The sequence below is a fragment of the Thalassophryne amazonica genome, chromosome 8 (assembly GCF_902500255.1).
Source record: "Thalassophryne amazonica chromosome 8, fThaAma1.1, whole genome shotgun sequence".
Taxonomy (NCBI): Eukaryota; Metazoa; Chordata; class Actinopteri; order Batrachoidiformes; family Batrachoididae; genus Thalassophryne; species Thalassophryne amazonica.
Window position 1 is genome coordinate 99,343,184 of NC_047110.1, and position 22,189 is coordinate 99,365,372.

General features: G+C 41.8%; 1 protein-coding gene across 1 annotated transcript in view; it reads left to right on the forward strand.

Moving 5' to 3' along the window:
- Nucleotides 1-10,985: 10,985 nt before the first annotated feature.
- Nucleotides 10,986-22,189, forward strand: part of tspan9a (tetraspanin 9a) — a 782,740-nt gene continuing 771,536 nt past the window's right edge. Inside the window, exon 1 of the mRNA XM_034177075.1 lies at nt 10,986-11,180. The gene's annotated coding sequence lies outside the window, so the exon portion shown is untranslated. The remainder of the gene's footprint in view (nt 11,181-22,189) is intronic.

Consider the following 22,189-nt stretch of genomic DNA (forward strand, 5'->3'; position numbering starts at 1 on the left):
CTGAACAGAAGCAAGACAAATGAACAAGGGTTAATACTTGAGTGAAGAGAACTCAAGTGTCTCAGCTCAAATTTGTTCAAGGTGTCCCAGCTTGTCTGCTCTAACAAATCCAATACAAATACCTTCCACCTGTGACAGCAACAGGCAGCCAAGGAGTGAAGCAGCTGTGACAACAAACAGAAACGTTGGATCTAAATCCACGACTTACATCTGACTGCCTCTGATTAACTTCCTATAATTCACCTTGGGGTTCCTGTGGAACGGGTGATGTAAAACAGATCATATGCTTTTTGGGATTGAAAGCACTTCAATCAAAGAATGCCTCTTTTGCCCGTTAAAAAAAAGTTTTACTTTTTTATTATCTTCAAATTCCATCTTCAAGTTTTAAATGCTGTCGTATGACCAGAATTTATTATGGATGTGAATACAAAACAATCCGCATTCATCAAATAGGCACACGTCGTGCATGCACATCAGTAATTATCAGCTTTTGATAAACTCTCCATAAGCACATCCTCCTCATGCACCTTCATGGTCATTTGCACTCAGTAAATATGTGGATGAGGTTGCATGCAGTAGTATACAAATAATGAATGTTTATGAGTTCAATGGTATGAATATTTCATGAGGTGAATTAAATCTTCGCTCCATTGAAAGAATGTAAAAACATTCATTATTTGTTATATATAACGGCTAAAATAAATCCTTGTCATTTGATATTTTATTAATTTATAAACAACAGAAAAGGGACTGACATTTTGGTGTTTCACTGCTGCTGAAGTCCAAATTGTGACATGTAGTCCAGTGATGCTGTGCACTGACTTCGGACTTCCATAAAAAAAAAAAGACTGTGTAGCTCCTCAGTCCAGCCAAAAATCACGTCAGCTTTTCAGCTTTTCATGCATCCAGACGGTTTACAGTGGAGTGGATTTTGTGTGTGTGTGTGTGTGTGTGTGTTATAAAAACTAGCACAAGGACTATAACTCAATCAAATCGTCTCGCTTTGGTCGTCACACAAAAGGGATGCGCTTGTGCACGCGTGTACTACCAAAAAAGGAAATTAGTCCACCTTTTCATTCTGACTTTTCTGCTAACAGCCTCCAGGCGGTTTACAGTGCAGTGGATTTGTTTTGTGTGCGTGCGCGCGTTTGTGTGTGTGTGTGTGTGTGTGTGTGCGTGCGTGTGCAGAGTGCAATGGTACAAAATGCATGGAACCAAATTTGCACTCTAAATGGAACCAAATTGCACTGTAAATGGGACGAATAATCCATGTCATGTGACATACAAATCACCAATCAAATGACAAGGATCCACTCAGCTGTTACAGTGCAGTGGATTTGTTTTGTGTGCATGCGCGCATTTGTGTGTGTGTGTGTGTGTGTGTGTGTGTGCATGCGCGGAGTGCAGTGGTACGAAACGCATGGAACCAAATTTGACACTTTGCATACAAATGTTAATTTTCACAGTTTAAGCACGTCTGTGGAAACAATGTTTTGATAAATGAAATGAAATGATAAATTGAGTGAAAAAAACGAGTTTAGCAAAATGCCTGATAAACCCGTCATATTTCCTATAGCAGAATTGGAAAAACGTCCAAAAAATTTCTTAATCCACAGAGTACTGACATTTTTTTTTTCTGTTCCTATCTTTGTGATTGCTCTTGTCATATAAGACTGAGTCTGCAAGCGGTTTTATTTGTTTTGTTTTTTGCTGCAGTTGAAACAAAATGTCAAGTAGTTTTATTTGTACAGTCACATTAGCTGCAAGTGACAGAGGCAAGGCGACCAGTTGCCATTCTTTTTCAAACGTAGTGGGCGTTTGGCGGTGAAAAGAGACAATTCAGTCACTGTGCCGCCAGACAGACAAGGCCTAAATAGACAAGTAGTCTATTTTATGCAAATGCTGAGTGACGCGACACGCCGACTGCCAATCTGAATAAAATAACAGTGTGATGCCAGGTTGTTGCCTGCTCAAACAAAATCAACCAAGATGGCGAGAAACTCTCAGGAACTCTCTATAAATCTGTTTGGCATTTTTTCTCATATATTTTTAGATTCATAAACACTTACGGTGATGTTAGTGTGCTAACTGGCAATACAGGAACATCACTGTGAAAGATGTTGTACTGAAACAAATCAAGCAAACTTTGGTTCCATTAAGCAGTCAAGCATTGTGTATATTAACTCCAAGTAACCACGAGCTAGCCACCCCCTGGCAACGCCCATCAACCGACAAACATCAACTGCTTGCGTTTGGATGTGAATATGGCGTATGTCCCCGAGTCAACTGTGTTTCTGACCAAAGGATGTGATAACAGAACAAATTATGCCAATTAGTGACAATCAGGAATGCTTCCTTGAGCGTATCATCAGTTTGATGTAGACATGTTTCTCTAGTCATATGGAAGCAAGTTTCCTATAAAAACTAGGGTATGTTATCAATCTGGGTCTCCACTTTGTTTTTCCAGGGTGTTCATGGCTCTTGGTCAAATAAACTGAGGGACCTGTTTGACTGCTCATTCTGTCTCATGACCTAACACGTGTTGCCCTCGCCCTGCGATAGACTGTTGTCCGGTCCAGGGTGTCCTCTGCCCCTGGCACCCTATGACTTCTGGGTTAGGCTCCAGCTTCCCCACCACCCGACCCCATGGCCCTTGTAAGCGGGTATAGAAAATGAATGGATGGGTGGACATGTTGTCCTCATTTTTGGCTAATGTGACCGTAGGATTAGGTGCTTTTGCTGACGAGGAAAGGTTTGCCTGACATTGACCCCAGTCTCTGACACACAAATACACACTCACTCTCATGTCAGGGTGCTGCCATGCCAGGCACTCCACCGCACACCGGGAGCAACTTAAATGGTAAATGGTAAATGGACTGCATTTATATAGCGCTTTTCCATCTGTATCAGACACTCAAAGCACTTTACAATAATGCCTCACATTCACCCCGATGTCAGGGTGCTGCCATACAAGGCGCTCACTACACACCGGGAGCAATAGGGGATTAAAGGCCTTGCCCAAGAGCCCTTAGTGATTTTCCAGTCAGGCGGGGATTTGAACCCATGATCTTCTGGACTCAAGCCCAACACCTTAACCACTAGACCATCACCTCCCCCTTGAATATTAAGAAGGTTACATCATGATCATGATGATGATAATGATGCAATGATCATAAAAGAGCCATATAGAATTAATGGAGATCCTGTTCTGAAAGCTGCTTTTACCCTGGAGGTTTTGCTCAGCGTCCAAACAACGTATTAGGCGAGTGGCTTTGTGACAATGCAGGCGGAGAATTGTCTCCTGATGATGGGTAGTTTATTTTCAGTGTGCTTCTTCATTAACACACAGAGTGACTTCAGTATGAGGGGTCAGTCTTCTATCTTGATGATCCTGGGCGAATCCATTCATAGGGAATATGGCGGCGTATGATTATCTGCACATTGTGCAATACTGCACACTTTCAGTGTGGAGTGCAATAATGATGGAGATGGACTTGACTGTAGGATTGGACTCGAACCCACGACTCTTTCAACTGCAGCTACCAAAACAGTATATTTTGGAGACGTGTTCACTCACTGACATATGCGGAGCCTAATTTATTATAATCTACTCATGATAGCCTCCATTGTGTTTTTATTGTTTTACAAATACAAGCCCTGCTGCTCAAGTGATTTCACACCTGTTTAATCTCAACACTGTGACGCTGTGCAAAAAACATTCACAAGCTTGGCCCCTCTGCCTTCCAACCACAAAATACTCAATATACCATGAAGCCGGATTACTGCTGGGAGACGTGGATTATACTTTACTACAAAATTCCAGTGATAAACGGCCGACGCCGCTCGCCAGACACTCCAGCGCAGCCAACATTAAGAAAATATTACTTACTCATAAACTGAGCCCCACAGTTTATTGTTCTGATGATCATTTTAAAGCACACTGCATGTTAGTGCATGTTAATCATTGTTCTCAATGAGACTGAACTACACGACAGGCCTCAGTGACGACAGCGATGCACTGCAGGTAGTGTAGTTAGTGCACGTCTGGCTGTCTTCCAGGTGCGTCCCACGCTGACTGTTAACTTATTAACCCAGCGTGCTCCAGCTGTGCTGCTCTCACAGGCTGCTGCTGCTCAGAAGATTAGCAGCACGTTATGGCCGATGATGAGATGCAAATTAATGGTCGGTTTCGGTTTCTCTGAGAGACGCTGCCTGCTGTTCTGCGTGGTAAATAGTTGTGGAATGCCTGGTGCATACCACACAGAGTTATCATCACAGCATCAGAGGGATACCAGGACAAACCCCAGTGGATACAATAAAGATGAGGGATGATGAATTGTCTTTCCAGCAGCAGCAGCAGCGATCAGATAACGAACAAATACAACATTATCAAGAATCAGTGCTGAAATGGCACCGTGCTGAGGGGGAGCTCATAGATTCTCGAACCCGAGAGCAGAATCTACGGCAGAATCATCCGTGTCTCCATCCCACATCTATCACACCACTCACCTCCACCTCCTCCCTCACCACGTCTTCCTCTTGTCAACCAGCCTGGTGGTTCCATCCTCAGCATCCTTCTCACAATATACCCCCCAGCCCTCCTTTGCACATCTCAAGCTCATCTCTCTGACTTTGTTCTCCTGCTGTCAGCTCCACCACCTTAAAGTCATAATAATAATATAATAATTTATTAATTTATATAGCGCCAAATCACGACTAATCGCCTCAAGGTGCTTCACAAACATCATTTAAAAGCAGAATAAAATGAAATAAGATTAAAACACAATAAAAAAAAATTTAGCCATAAAAAGGTAAAAGAAATAAAACAAATAAAATACGAGGTCTGTCAATAAAGTATAGGTCCTTTTTATTTTTTCAAAAACTATATGGATTTCATTCATATGTTTTTACGTCAGACATGCTTGACCCTCGTGCGCATGCGTGAGTTTTTCCACGCCTGTCGGTGACGTCATTCGCCTGTGAGCACTCCTTGTGGGAGGAGTCGTCCAGTCCCTCGTCGGAATTCCTTTGTCTGAGAAGTTGCTGAGAGACTGGCGCTTTGTTTGATCAAAATTTTTTCCAAACCTGTGAGACACATCGAAGTGGACACGGTTCGAAAAATTAAGCTGGTTTTCAGTGAAAATTTTAACGGCTGATGAGAGATTTTGAGGTGATACTGTCGCTTTAAGGACTTCCCACGGTGCGAGACGTCGCGCAGCGCTCTCAGGCGCCATCGTCAGCCTGTTTCAAGCTGAAAACCTCCACATTTCAGGCTCTATTGATCCAGGACGTCGTGAGAGAACAGAGAAGTTTCAGAAGAAGTCGGTTTCAGCATTTTATCCGGATATTCCACTGTTAAAGGAGATTTTTTTTAATGAAAGACGTGCGGACGGATTGCAGCGTCGGCTCACAGCCGCTGCGACGCTCCGCCACAGGAAAAACACCTCTGTTGGAAGCCTTAAGGACAAGTTGGAACATGTCCAGCTGTTAAACAATTTCTCATATACTCACTCCACTGAAAGCCATCAAAAGTCGCCTGGATTTTACAAATGGTTATCAACACGGAGGTGTTTTTCCTGTGCCGCCGCACCGCGCCGGCTGCGTCCCGACGCGCGGACCCGTCCGCACGTCTTTCATTAAAAAAATCTCCTTTAACAGTGGAATATCCGGATAAAATGCTGAAACCGACTTCTTCTGAAACTTCTCTGTTCTCTCACGACGCGCCTGAAATGTGGAGGTTTTCAAACTCACGCATGCGCATGAGGGTTCAAGCATGTCTGACGTAAAAACATATGAATGAAATCCATATAGTTTTTGAAAAAAATAAAAAGGACCTATACTTTATTGACAGCCCTCGTAAATAAAAAAGACACATAAAACAGGGAGAACAAATGTGTCTTCAGCCTGGCTTTAAAAGTCTCCACAGAGTCTGACTGTCGTATCTGCGCAGGCAGATCATTCCACAGAGCTGGGGTGCGGTGATAAAAAGCTCTGTAACCCGCTGACTTTTTCTTCACCCTCAGGACACACAATAGTCCTGCACCCTGTGAATGCAGAGTCCTTGCCGGCACATAGGACTCAACCAGGTGCCGGCTTTCATACAACACTGCTGGTGTTTTGACCCGTACAGAGCACCTAGAGTCAACTGTGATTCCTACATGTATCCCTGTTTTGTGACTAATTAAGGAATTTCTTTATTATATCTTAAAGTAGGCATGGTTGTTTAGTGGTTAGCACTGTTGCCTCACAGCAAGAAGGTCATGGGATTACTCTATGCTGGTTCTTTATGGGTGGAGTTGACATGTTCCCATGCTTATGTGGGTTCCCATCCAAGCCCACTGGCTTCCTCCCACTTCAAAACAATGCAGGTTAGGTGAATGGTAAAAATTTAAAAGGCCCGTAGATGTACAGTATTTGTCAGTGGCCTGTCCAGGGTGCACCCTGCCTCTTACCAAATGACTGCTGGGATAACTCCCTCTGACCTTTCTTTGGAATAAGCAGGTATACAATGAGGCAAATAAGTATTTGATCCACTGTCAATTTTGCAAGAATGGAGAGGTCTGTCATTTTTATCGTAGGTACACTTCAACTGTCAGAGACAGAATCTAAAAAAATACTCAGAAGATCACATTGTATGATTTTGAAATAATTAACTTACACTTTATTGCATGAAATAAGTATTTGATACAATAAAAAAAACAGACCTTAATATTTGATACAGAAACATTTGTTTGCAGTTACAGAGGTCAGATGTTTCTTGTAGTTCTTGACCAAGTTTGCACACTGCAGCAGGGATTTTGGTCCACTCCTCCATACAGACCTTCTCCAGATCTTTCAGGTTTGAGTTTCAGCTACCTCCAACGAGGGAACTGTGCACAAGGTCCAACTCAAAGTAAAAAAAAAAACTTGCAAACAGAGCAAAATATCTGAAAGTTTCTGGTCCAGTTTTTTAGAGTCAAAATTTCAATCACAAATGCACGCATCCTGCAACATTAGAACAGGCTCACCCCACTGATCCCAACTATCAGGAGTGTTGGACAGAAACGGTTGGACACAAATGCAGGACTCGACACGATAGCTCTGGTTAAAGCCGTGGTCACAACCCACCGTACTTGCACGTGCATGCAGTCTACTTGCAAAAACGTGGGCTAAATTTGGAGATCCGTACGTCGTAAGTACTGCCTCAGTACGAATTTAGGAGCATGCAGACACACGCAGACACACTGTAGAGGTTTTAGTGCATGCAGAACTTTCACTGCAGTCAGGCTGTGGATTCACCAGCAGTACAGATGATGCACGTTGTGAGTACTGCCTCAGTACGGATTCAAAGCAGCACATTTTCATTCAATTACTATTGAATTAACCAAATCCGTACGTAGGCAGTACGGATTACGGCACTCACCACATACTATGGAGGCCGACAGACATGCATGCACGATGCAGCTTCTCACTTGAACTTGGACTTTATTTCCAAACTTCAGCAACACAGACACTCCACAGCTTCAGTCTGTAACTTTTTGTCCAGCTGTAACTTTTCGAGGCAAGTAAACACTTGTACAACTGACCGCTGCAGGCTGGACATGCTCATGCATTGCAGATGCCCAAAAAACACCTGCCGCTCCGGTCCCGCTCATAAAAAAGAAAAGCCGACCCCACACACACACACACACACACTGCTTTATTGTCAACTCTCTTTATCGTTACACTCCTAGAGACGGGCGTTGAACGTACTCCCTCCCTCCTCTTGCTACTGCCTCCATACATTTTCACAAAAATGTAGTGGCCGTGGAATCCGCAGAAAACGTACGGCGAAAAAAAAACGCACGGTGGGTTGTGACCGGCGCTTAAGAAAGGCGTTTACTGAGTTACTCAGTGGTGTTCGGTACACAATAAGGCAGTCCAAAAGGAGCAAACAGATCAGGATCATCAGGCAAAAAGCGTGGTCGGTACAAACAGGCAGGTGGTCAGATACACTACATGGAAACAGGACTTGGAAAAACACACAACTCAGAGCTAGAAGCGAAGGCACAAGGCGCAACGATCAGGTGAAATACAAGTGCAACTAGTGAGGCTTAAATACTCCTTGGTGATGAGCTGCTGATAGGAAACACCTGTGTGGAAGGATCCAGAATTGGGTGTGATCAAGACTGTGCCACGCCCCCCACCCAGCACCAAGAGACACGGAAAACACACAGAAAACACAACAACCAAATCAATACCAAAATCAAATATGGTAGATGAAAAGAGCAGCCACAGAACATGACACCAACGGTATAAAGTTTTCCTATGGTTGACCCCATTCAGTACTTTAACATTTCCTGTAATTCCCCTGGCGGCCTCCTGCGCTTTCCAGAATGCACCGTGGTGCCAGCAGAGTTCTGGCATCTCACAGCGCATGTAAACAATAACTAACAAGGACGTGGATGGCGTTGATCCAGCGAATTCACGGGCAATTATGATGATGACACATTCTGTTGAGAGGGTTATCTAGAGGAGGTGTAGCACCTGTGATGGACTTCTGCTGTGCCCCGATGTTGTCTTGTTGTCCATACTTCACGACGTTTGTTTACATTGTGCGCTGAACTGAAACTCTGCTCAAACTGACCTCTCGCGTGAGTCACAGACCATGAAACGGCGCGAGATTCACAACTGCGAAACACAGAATGGATCAAAAATGACTAGTCTTAACACATTTTTATTAATTATTATAATGCCACCTAGCATTTTTCACTGGCCATTTTTTGTATACGCGAGTTTTGGCTGACATCTACCAACCCTGTAAATTTCACATTTCAATTCCGCCTGGTTTAGGCTGCCCAAACACGTTTTGTGTCTAGAACCCCGCCCCCCCACAAAAAACCCCAAACAAAACAAAAACCATCACAAAACAACAGAGTTCTTTGCCCAGGTGTTTGGACCCAAGAAACAGCAAACCCACCTTTGAATTCAAATTAGTTTTCCTATCCCTTAAAAATTATACTCCAACAAAATAGCTAGAAAGATCTGTGGAGATATATCTTGTTTCTTGCTTATTTGAATTATTTCTATATTCTGTTTGATTGTGTTCAATATAAAAAAAAACAAATTGGTGCTTGGACCCCAAAATCCCCCCCCCCCCCCCCAATCATGCAGTTGTCACAGAGGGGGAAAGTGGCTATAGAGACCAAAACATGTTTATGTACCAGGATATCAACATGTTTTTTTCTGCTCTAAAGTTGGACATTTTAACATGGACTTCTATGAGAATCTGCCTGCTTTCGGAGCCAGCTTAAAGCAACCATTCAAGGAACTGCAACCTTTTCTTCTTCCTGGTAAGCCTCATTTTTAACAGCTAGAGGTTGGAGCTCTGTTGCTAAATCAGGTTTGGATGACCGCAGATGCATCACGTGACTCCAACTCCAGGTCTGAACACTCGTAGGTTTTGTTCTTACCAATGAAATGACTCAAAATACAAGAAAATTTGTGACTGTGGAAAGTCTTATTTAATCACTCTCATGAGCCTTTTACAGATGAATCTGTTCATATGAGTGGTTTCTGCCTGAGGGCCAATGTTTTAAACAGGTTTTGAAAGATTATGCAGCAGTGTTTCATATTATTCATCAGTGATTACTAATTTGCAGTAGCAACAAAAGGTTTTGGTATCATCCATAACCCCATGTTCTGCCTATAGTTTGCTTCTGGTTTTACTTTATCCAGTTTGTTGGATATTTTGTCCCAAACTTGCCCACATAGTGGGAATCATGTTTCTCCCCATGTTTGCTAACTTGTTAGCTGGGTGGAGAGGAGTAACGAGCACATGGCATGCCCAGTGTCCAGCAGGCAGACAAGCTACATGAGCTGTGGTTGAAACAGCTCCACAGCTGCAGCAGGTGGCAGACACATCTATGGGATATCATAGGCAAAACAAACTTACTCTTTTGTTCAATTTTGTGCAGTAAAGTTAATCAGATGCAACTGATTTTGTTGTCATTATATGTTCGTTTAATTTGGTTAACTATAAGATGATAGCATTTATTGTTTTTGAGTTATTGTCTGCAAAACATGGCTGAGATGGACTTACTCACTCACTCCCACCCACACATCTACATTTTTGCTCCACGAGCCCTCAAGTTACAAGCACAGGGAAAATTCATTCTTGTACACTTACTGCAAATCATTAAAGCTATGTGGCCTTTAAAATTTCACAAAACTGAGAAAATGTAGTTTCTACCAAAATCCAAGCATTATAATGTAGGTTGATTTTTGTAACATGGTGCAAAATTACAGCTCATTTTAATGAAGAGGACATATTTATCTTGGAGGGAGGGGGGAATTCCATAGTGAATATTGTCTTTCCCTTCATCAGTGTCATGCAGACTAACTACAGGAGGAAGTACGTGTGCACGTGTGATGTTTTGAGATTGCCTGTATCCCCTTTTACATTAACATCCATAAGCTTTCTTGTAAATGACTTCTAAATCTACCAAATGTTGTTCATTGCATCATAGCATCCGTTACATTTCTCCCCCTCAGGGGTTGAAATTCTAAATTGTTTCCAGACAGCATGAATTTTGATCATATTGGCAATATCATATTATGAATCCCTTATCTAAATGCTAAGGAATAAAATTATAGTGGTGCCAAAGAAAATTCTTTTTATGACTTAAATCTTAAAAAAAAACAAAGAGTGGCACTGTGCCTTTAATTAAACGTGTCCCCACCTGACTCCTCCAAGACAGAACATTTAGTCCCACAGCTGAATGTTACAGTTTAATGATGATGACTTTTAAATGTCTGAGTAACACCCTGAGTGTAATCATGATAACCAGGCAATCCACAGACACTCATGAAGAGTTAAAGTGTTCTCACTGTGGCAGTGTAGTAAACCTAACAGGAGATAATTGTATTTATTAAATCATGACAGTCGTTGCAAAGGTTTATTGTAGTAGTGGCGCAGCCCCACCTGTAGGAGTCGCTAATGAGCGCTTGTTGTCTTTAAACTTCATTTCCTTTGTCAGTAAAGTGTGTTAGCATCAAAAAGCGGCATGTAGCTGTCACCAAAACCGCCTCCCGACGATCTTTTAGAGGCCAAATACTTGTTGGCAGCATACAAGTGGAATAAAAAGACGGCGTTAGATCCGACTGGAAAGTTCTGGCGTGAAGCTGAACCGGGCTGAAGTTTTCTTTAAGACGTTTAGCAGGTAAGAAAATATCGATTACAGTGACCAGATAAATATTCTAATAAAGTCACTCAGCGATAATAACAAGTGATTCATGTGAACTGAGTGGGAGCCAGATTATAGTATTTAAAAAAAGTTAATGCTTTTGTTTTTCACAACTGGGTTTTAACTTTTTAACTACTAACACCTTGCTTTAAACTAATCACATTTTGATAATCCTTTTTTGTGGAACAATTGGATTATTTGTTTCTGTTTTACTTGAATATTTTAATTTTTTCTATTTTTGTAAAAAAAAAAACAGGTTAATTGAAAACGTGTTAAAGTTATGAACATTTTGCAGTTTTCTGATATTTTATATTTGTATACATTATTATGTATTATACATATTATAATATATTATGCATGTTAATTATGCAAATTGTTAAAAACAAAATTGAATAAGTGTGTGATTATTTCTTACTATATATTTATACAGTATTATTACCAGCTATTTTGCCATAGATTTTTATATTTGTCTAAAACTACATATATGACTATGGATTAAAAATACCTTTAGAAACTTCTCTGTTTTTTTATTGATGTATGTTAACATACAAATAAACAAAGCACTTTACAGAATAAAATCATAAACACATAAAGCACCAATGTCAAGACACAATTAACTATATGAAATAGATTTAAATACATCAAAAGAGAATTAAAACATTACATTCAAAATTTAGACCTTCAATGGCAGCTGAAAACCAGGGCAGTGCTTTTATATATTTGTCCAGCATACAAAGACCTTCCATTTATTATTATTATTATAATGATGATAATAATAACTGGAAAAAACAGCACTTTTTATTACATATGAGAAGGTGGAGTGTGCCAAAGTTTGGCACAATATTTTGTTAAATAATAATCAAAGTAGGTTTTTTGCTGCTGACTATTCGTAATTACTGCAAAATACCAAAATGTAAAAAAAAAAAAAAAAATCAGCAGATTAACAGACTAATCTGTAATGAAAGAAATTAAACGTTCCAGTCATGCAATTAATGATTCTTTGTTAGTTATCAATAAATTAGAATCGCATCCAGTGTAAAATTTGTGCCAATTCAACATGTAGCTCCACACTGTATTCACTATAGCAAACCCTGAGCAAATGGGAGCAGCCAAAAGAAAGATTTTTATATATAATACATAGATCATTTAGTCATTATAACACTATTAATACAATTATGCTAATGTGACCACTCGACCTGCAATGATTAATTAAATAATCAATTATTAATCCACTCGTAAATTAACTGATACATTGCTTTGTCTCTTTTTAATGTTAAAATTCTCTGATTTCATCTTCTTAAATGTGAGTATTTTCTGGTTTCTTTCTTCCTTTTTGACAGTAAATCCTATATTTTTGGGTTGTGGACAAAACAAAACATCTGAGGACATCATCTTGGTTGACATTTTTCAATGTTGTCTGTCATTTTTTCAACCAGACAACTTATTGCTCAATCAAGAAAATAATCAGCAGATTAATGGATTATGAAAATAATCGTTAGTTGTAGCCCAATGGTCACACAGACTACTCATGTTTGAAATTGAAAACTCTTCCAAATGTGAAATTATAAACCACTTATGAAGAAAATGGAGTTTTGGAACTCCTTAACTCTTTTAAAATGACTTAAAGTGGTGTTAATAAATGGATTAATATGAACAAATGAAAACTAAGTTAATTATTTTTAGATGTCATTGACAAATGGTTTAGATGATTGATGTGAATAAGCAAAGCTATAAATAGGATATATTTTTATTTAAACTAATTTAACAAGCATAAATAATGCAGGGGTGGTGGCCAAGTGGTTAGTGCACTTGGTTTCAGTGCAGAAGGTTATTTTTACTTTATATAGCGCCAAATCACAACAGAGTTGCCTCAAGGCGCTTCACACAGGTAAGGTCTAACCTTACCAACCCCCAGAGCAACAGTGGTAAGGAAAAACTCCCTCTGAGTAAGAAACCTCAAGCAGACCAGACTCAAAGGGGTGACCCTCTGCTTGGGCCATGCTACAGTCATAAATTACAGAAATAATTCACAGAACAATTCATGGACAAATATACAAGAATTGCTGTTGGTGCACAGGACAGGTTCTCTGTTCAAACCCCAACCCTACCACATTTCTCCATATAATGTGGAGTTGTGCAATGAAGGGCATCTGGCAACTTGTGCCAATTCAGTAAGCAGATCTGCTGTGGCGACCCAGAGTGAGGGGGAACAAGTGAGCAGCCGAAGGGTCTTACTTTACTAACAGGCATAAATAATGCACATTACTTGGACATTTTTTTAAATTGTGAGATTAGTCAGATTATTATTTTAAAATCTAACAGTGCCCCTTTAAGAAATGGCTTTTAATTGTTTTGTCCAAGGGTCTCCCCGACAATAAAGTTTTTATATTTTTGATTATTGCTTTATATGTATGACAAGAGTGAAATGAAGGCTTCATTCAACTTTATGTGCATTTGTTGCAATAAAAGTTGGCTCATGTATGTGTGAAGGAATGTCAGGAATCAAAGGATAAATTCTGAGTGGTTTCAGCGATGACACCTGTATACTAGGTAACATGCCTGACTCTACAATAGCACCATCGCTGGACTTCCCTCAGTTCAGTCTCTTGCGTGTTTCTGCTTTCCATCCAGAGACCTCAAAGCTGCCAGCATCTCTGTTTCTTGTACTGATTTTAATCTCCTTTGAGTAGGCCCTCATGTTCAAGAGCTCCTGTAAAGTGCAGCATTGACTGAAACTGTGATCTGTAAGTTTTTTTTTTTGTTATTTTTATTTTATGGTGGATCCCCTTTTATTGTTGACTTACCAGATGCACTATACGGGTTTTCTCAGTTCTAAGTCTTTGTAACTGACAGACCTCTGTGTTTTATAGTAAAAGAAAAAATATCCAGATAGCGTTGTGGATGGTTCAGTAAACACTGCATAGTTACAAGATCAATTCACAAACATATGTTAGGTCACAAAGTTAGGTTTACCCTTACCACCACCCCCCCCCCCCCCCCCCCAGAGAAAGCATATAGCCAATCGCGGTAAGAGGAAAAATTCCCCTTGCATTTTCGTTCTGGAAGAAACCTCAAGCGACTATACTCAGAGAGGGTGACCAACTGCTTAGGCATACTACAATAACAAACAGCAAATCAAATACAGAAAGACGTTTTACTATTATATATAAACCGTAGGCCATCGTAGTCCAGAAAATAATCAATAGTGCACAGAAATTTTGCTAGATAACAATTTACTCTGGCTTGGATAACATTTGGGTCCTCAGTCCAAGTAGAGTTTAATATACTCCATCACAGTGTAAAACTAAATCTTATTGGAGTAGAAGCGCTTGATTTGACAAGACGGTAGAGCTGACTTCACTCTATAATAGAGTGTAGGTATTTTATTCTGTTTCGACTGGGACCAAGTGTTATCCCAGCAGAGTATATTTTACTCAGCAGAATTTACTGTGTGGTGGAGATCTTCCTAATGCCAGTTTAGTCAAACTACATGCTCTGGCAGGAACTGCTAGAAATGTGCTCCATGTCAGCGCAGCCATCAGTGAAGGGTCCAACAATCATACCTTCAACAGAGGCAAAAAGCAGAATCAATGAGTCAGAACTATCAACTCAAAGAACATTATTTCTTAGCACAACAATAACAAAATAAACAGGATACTCATGCAGCCACCAGCAGCTAGCCATCTGCTTCACTAACAGTCCCAGAATTTAGCTATGATGAAACTAAGTCCTGCTCTTTTATTAGTAACAAAATTAAGAGGCAGGGGAAAAATGGTCCAGTACAATACTAATATTTTAGTAATACAAAAAGGAGAACAAATGGGTTTTTAATCTGGATTTGAATGACTCCACAGAATCAGACTGTTTTATCTCAGCAGGCCTGCTATTCCATAGAACAGGTGCATGGTAAGAGAAAGCTCTGAGGCCTGCTGATTTTTATTTTTTCCTGCCCTGACCTTTGGATCGCACAGTAATCTTTCCTCCTGAGACTGCAGAGCATGGGCTGCTGCATAAGGTTTGATTAGACTGGCCAGATTGAGGATTTTGTATGTTAAAAATAAAACCTGAAAATCTGGCCTTGCATGGACAGAAAGCCACTGGAGGGAGGGCACAATTTGGGTAATATGATCAAACCTTCTCCTCCTCATTGGAACGCTAGCAGCAGCATTTTGAAACATGTGAAGACCTCTTATACTGGACTGTAGGAAGACAGAAAACAGGATGTTACTGTAATCCATTCTGGAAGAGACAAAGGCATGTATTAGTCTCTGCATGAGCCAGAGACAGGATAGGTCAGATCATCGCAATGTTACAGAGGTGATAGAAAGCAGTGTTAGTGATTTGTCTAATGTGTTGGTCGAACAACAGTGAGGGATCAAAAGAGATTTTTTTACTTTCTCACTGTGATGAATGGCACACAAGTCCAAGGTTAATGTTAGCTGGTCAAAATGATGCCTGTGTCTCATAGGACCAATGACCATCATCTTGAGTTTGTCAAAATGTAAACGTGAGGAGTTACTAGACAGCCAGTTTTTCATTGAAGCAAGACAATTGAAGTTATTTTTCCCATACCTAAATCCTCAAGTCTGCCAAGGGAAAAGGCAATTTGAGGCATATCCAAGTAAGTCATGCATGAACTCTTGTACTGCAGATGATGCAGATCGAGAGACAAATGTCTGACCAATGACCTGATTTTTAAAGGGGTATCAAATCAATATAAGAGGAGCCCCCAAAATTTTGCCAACTGTTACATAAAGTAGAGATGTTGGTTTATCCATTCTTGCAAATTTCTGTAAAAAAGGCTGATGGCGCGGGCCACCAGGTGGTGCTAAACTTTCTCAAAATTGGGCAAGTCAAGTGCTTTGGCGCCCCCTGGGTTCAGCGCCATCAAGACCACAATGTTTTTTCAATTGCATGTGATAGAGTAGGGCCTAATAATTTTGCATAATGCATAGTTTTTTACTGAAATTGGAGCAGCTTTAATATTTGACCCCTGTACAAACTGAAATTGACCTTTGTCACCATTTTTGCTGTTTTGACCCCATAACTCCAGAACATTCCGTCATAGTCCAAACTATACCTTTTTGGAATCGTTATGATCAGACAAGTAATGTGATATAGTTTTCAACATGATTGGAGCATTTTTATAGTTTGACCTCTGTGTAATTCTTCATTGTCCCCTACCTGGCTACAGCTACCACCATGGGATGGCTATCATACATTTTAGTGTAGGCCATGATACACTGAGGCTGGATTCTAAGTGTTGTTTTTCCCCTTAAGTGGTACCGAAAATCTGCTTGGCCCATGGACTAATTTCAACAATTTAAAAACAATACTGATATACTTCTACTCAAAAATGCCGGTTATGTTGTGAAAAGTGTGATGACACGGACCCACAACAGGGGGCGTAAATGAACGGTCAATGGGAATGCAAGAATAACAATTTACTGTTGTGAAATGTGCACAACTAATACAGATACAATTTAATACTACAGTCAATTATGAAGTTGGTGTCGTGTGGGCAGGCTCGAGGATAGGAGACGCCCGTCCAAAGAGGAGTCGGAACCCACACGATTACCAGCGCCAACGGATGTGGAACACCCCGGAGCCACCAATCCTGAGTCCCCAGGTGGCCACCGTCTCCAGCTGTCAGATCGGGTACTGCTGGCAGGAAACAGAAACAGTTAAGAGTGAGTGTGAGTGAACACACCCAGCAAACAGTCACCAATTGACTCCTTTTTGGGAGGAGAAGAACGCCTCCACCTCCTGCTTTCACAAGTCCTGTGAGTTACCGTGCAGACCAAGTATACACTTGTTGAGGGCTGGAGTGCAGAGCGGAAACGCCGGCTCCAACCAACTCCCTCAGACTCAGACACAAGTGGAATAAACTGCAAACTCAAAAAGTCACTGATTATCAGCTACCAGCTCAGAAGTAATGAACGTTACAACAAAAGCTTAGCTGCGAAGACGGCTGAGAGTCTACCTGTACGGGTCGACGATTTCTCGGCGTGGGTGTGGTGTCTTCTCCAGGCTTTTATGGGTGCGTCATGATGAGTGGATGAGTGACAGCTGTCAATCCGAGTTTCGGATGCTCCAGGCGACGACTGCGCCCTCTGGTGCCTGAAGCCCGCCTTCAGGCAGGGCGCCCTCTGGTGTTGGCCAGCAGTACCTCCTCTTCTGGCGGCCCACACAACAGGTTAACCTTTTATAAAGCCGCTTTTCATGAGTTCTGTCTAGACTATCCTGAAAACTCATATTGGTACTGCAGTGGGCCATGTTTCGAATTTGAATTGGGTGCATTCTTCAGAAAATATGTTTAACTATTACATACTACCCCTAGCATGAGGCAGTACCAAATCAACAGCAACGTACGTCCCGTGTTCCATTATGGAGGTATGCAGAGTATTGTGTCTATTCTGGTAATGGGATGGGAGTGAGAGTGCACCATCTGACCCCACATTCCAGCTACAGTAGTGTCTTTGGGTCAGTACCCCCCCCCCCCCCCCCCCCACGCCATATGACCTAGTCTTAAAAGTAAATATGTGTATTTTCTATTTTTATTCTGGTTGGTTATTTTTTACTAGATTTGAAGGGCAAATCAGCCTTTTATCATCCGCAGTGATTTCAGTGCAAACAAGGATGTATTGTGAATTGTATTTTAAAGAGCAAATGGATTAATTTCTCAGAAATGTCTGCTTGTTGTTCTTTGAGGGGACAACTGAGCTGTTTGAACCGCCAGCTCTTTCTCATTGTGTTTATATCTTGTCTTAGGCCCTCGGGCTTGTATAATGAAACCAACAAACTGTTTGACATCAAAGCTCGCTAGCAACAGCTAACGTTCTGCACCAGTGTTCTGAATCAGTGATGGTCTTTGTTCGACCGTTTTCCTCCGGGATGCACTGGCTGGTCTCTGCACGGTAAACAAAAGCAGCAGTGTGACCTTCCGATTGTCTTGACTTCCTCAGTTTTTTCTGTCCTGTGAAGTCACCTCAGAGCTCAGCTCGCTGTTCTGTTTCTTCATGAAAGTTTCTATTCTCTGGGACAAGAGGGCAGGACCATGCTGGGCGGTTCTCATTCCACAAGGCCACACAATGCATGAGCTGTGCTGCTGTACCAACATTTATTTCTCTCTCTCCCTGTAATCACAGCCATCTGCACCAATCACCAACTGGAAAAGCAGGGATGTGTCAGTGTCTGGCCGTGTTGGATGTCTGTGGCTTTGTGCTGCTGGCCCGCGGGTGGCATGACTCACTATGACTTTGCGTCTTGTGTCGGGGGGAAAAAGGCAGATGACTCTAGAACTGGACATTGTGGGCATTTGGTGACAGTTATTTTTAAATATGTCTGTTTTATCCCATTTCCATTAAAGTGGGCTATCTGTAGTAATATTCTAATTTGCTGTTCATTTTATACAATGTTTGCACCATCGACAGTGATTCATACCATCCGGGCAATTCCATGAAAAATGGGACATGACCAGGTAAAAATTATTTTCAGTTACAGATTCTGAAAAAAGGTGCAACTTATTTGTAAAACCCCCAACTTTGCAGACCAAGTGGAATTCATTCACACACAAATTGTGACTGTCAAATCTGTCAGATGGACATTGCTGTTGTGTGGGCCGCTGAAGAGGAGGTACTGCTGGCCCACCACCACAAGATGGCGCCCTGCTTGAAGTGCGGGCTTCAAGCACGAGAGGGCGTCGGAGCGACCAGGAGTGACAGCTGTCACTCATCATCCGTACCAGCTGTCACTCATCTACTACTCATCACCACCACCATAAAGGCCGGACTGCAACTCCACCTCCCCGCCGAGAAATCAACTACCAATCAGGTAATTTTCTCTGCTGACTCGAAACGTTGAGTAATAATCTGAACTTCTTTTGCAGCCGTTATCCTGTGGTGTTTGCCTTATCTGTGGGATTGGCGTTTGGTGTGATCAGCGACGGCTTCGCTTCACACTCCAATCAGATAAGTGGTTAGACAGGAGCTGCACGAGTGTGTGATTGGAGGTGGAGGTTCTCCCTCCTTTACTGTATACAGAATGTGGGATTACTGAGTGTGCAACCTCACACTCATCTGGACTGTCTCTGTTCTCTGCCAGCAGTACCGGGTCTGACTGCTGAAGACAGCGGCCACCTGGGGCGCAGGGCTTGGCGGCTCCGGTGTTCTTCAGCTCCGTTGGCGGTGGAAGCTGTGTGGATCCGGCTTTTCTCTCGCCAGGCGTCTTCTATCGTCGAGCCTGCCCACACGTCACCTGGTGTATGATTGACAGTCCACCATATTGTTATTGTCTGTACATCGTTGTGTGATTGACAACATTAAATTGTTACTTTTGGCTTATCCATTGTCCGTTCATTAACACCCCCTGTTGTGGGTCCGTGACACGACACTTTCACAACAGGATTTCTTGGCCTGGACTTTGTCACGGACCTCCCGCCGTCCCAGGGCAACACCACCATCTTAACGATAGTGGACCGGTTCTCCAAGGCGGCCCACTTCGTGGCCCTCCCAAAGCTCCCGACGGCCCAGGAGACTGCAGACCTCCTGGTCCACCACGTCGTGCGTCTGCATGGGATTCCATCAGACATTGTCTCGGATCGTGGTCCTCAGTTCTCCTCCCAGGTCTGGCGGAGTTTCTGTAGGGAACTGGGGGCCACCGTCAGTCTCTCGTCTGGGTACCACCCCCAGACGAACGGGCAGGCAGAGCGGACTAACCAGGAACTGGAGCAGGCCCTCCGCTGCGTGACCTCCGCGCACCCGACGGCCTGGAGTGACCATCTCGCCTGGATTGAGTACGCTCATAACAACCAAGTCTCGTCTGCCACCGGCCTCTCCCCATTTGAAGTGTGTTTGGGGTACCAGCCCCCATTGTTCCCGCTAGTGGAGGGAGAGGTCGGGGTGCCCTCGGTCCAGGCCCATCTGAGAAGGTGCCGTCGGGTGTGGCGTACCGCCCGCTCTGCCCTGCTCTGAACTTCTTTTGCAGCCGTTATCCTGTGGTGTTTGCCTTATCTGTGGGATTGGCGTTTGGTGTGATCAGCGACGGCTTTGCTTCACACTCCAATCAGATAAGTGGTTAGACAGGAGCTGCACAAGTGTGTGATTGGAGGTGGAGGTTCTCCCTCCTTTACTGTATACAGACTGTGGGATTACTGAGTGTGCGACCTCACACTCATCTGGACTGTCTCTGTTCTCTGCCAGCAGTACCGGGTCTGACTGCTGAAGACAGCAGCCACCTGGGGCGCAGGGCTTGGCGGCTCCGGTGTTCTTCAGCTCCGTTGGCGGTGGAAGCTGTGTGGATCCGGCTTTTCTCTCGCCAGGCGTCTTCTATCGTCGAGCCTGCCCACACGTCACCTGGTGTATGATTGACAGTCCACCATATTGTTATTGTCTGTACATCGTTGTGTGATTCACAACATTAAATTGTTACTTTTGGCTTATCCATTGTCTGTTCATTAACGCCCCCTGTTGTTGGTCCGTGACACGACACTTTCACAACAATTGCGCTGCAATGCACCATAGGAGTTTGGGGTTTTGAGGTTTTAAAAGTTGTTATTGTGGTTCATGCTAGTTTAACAGTGTTGTTGGTGTTAATGATTTATTGTGTTTTTGTAGTTCATTTGGTTTAGTCAGTTTAGTTAAGTGTTATGTTGCTCTTACCATGTGTGAGTTAAATCTCAAGTTGGTACCAGGAGTGAAAACTAGTGATTTTAATGTCTTCATCCACTGTATTTTTTTTTTGGTCAAATTAAAAGCACCTACTTACAGCAACTGTGCATGCGTGCGTGTGTGCACCTTCGATCACAGACAAACTGTGGAGAGCTGACATTTCCCATTTGGTGTGCTTATGTATTTTTGGGACAAGGATTAATACTGCAAAACATAACGGGAGGGCAAATATTTTTGGAGTAGCTTCAGATATTAGTTAACAACACTGAACAATGGATGTTGCTAACTACTTTCTGGAATCACATGCCATTCCAGAAGGGGGCAGTAAGTCATCTTTATATTAAAAGTGTGAGTGTACTGAGTGATTTTATTTAGTAAGTTCAATGTAAGTACATAATATAATTGTAAATACATTAAAAATACATGGATGATACACGAAACTGAAAACCCTTATTAACCTTGTGGGCCATTTAAAAATCAAATGTCAGAATAGTAGTAAAAATAAAATAATAATCCTAATAATAGTGTGTATATGATAACAAGAACCTAAACAATTTATAAATACATTAAGATAGTAAATTAACATAAAATGTACATAATTAACAGGAAATAAAAGGGTTGAGTTCCTCTTCTAAAAATTGTTGAGGTCTGACATTCTGGAATCAGACACCATTCCAACTCATTATACAAGTTTTGGTTAATTTATTACCACCATTGAAAAATGTGAGCTACCTATTTTATTAACACTAACCAATCTAGACCCCATTGAGCCCCACAGGCAACACACTAGTTAATATTTAAATTGGTTGGTTATCAGTTTGTGCTAGATTTTTCCATTTATGTTTTTTGGTTGGACATATGTTCTTATTACATGTATCTCTAGAAACGCATGTCGGGAGAGTTGGAAACAGTTTTCTCAGATTTTCTAAAACCTTTTAAACCCAGAAATGCATGAAATGATGTAGAATTGTCAGTAAATGGATTATTTCATGTTTTCCAAAGCAAATCAGTAAAATATTTCAGAAATCGTGTCTTTTTATCTGCAAGTCATATAAATGGAATCAGATGTAACATCCATCACACTGAATTTTTCACAACCCTGAAGTCAGTGCTGCCAAGTGCCTCAATATTTGTTCCCCACTGCAGTCAGTATATTAACAAGCCTACCCCCCCCCCCTATATTCCTGGAGTTCACAATTATGAATCGTTGTTAGTTTTCAGAGAATTTTGAAATAAAGGAAATTTTCATGTCTTTTTCTTATAACATCACCACACTCATGTTTTTGTTTTCATTAAAAAAAACAAACAAAAAAACAG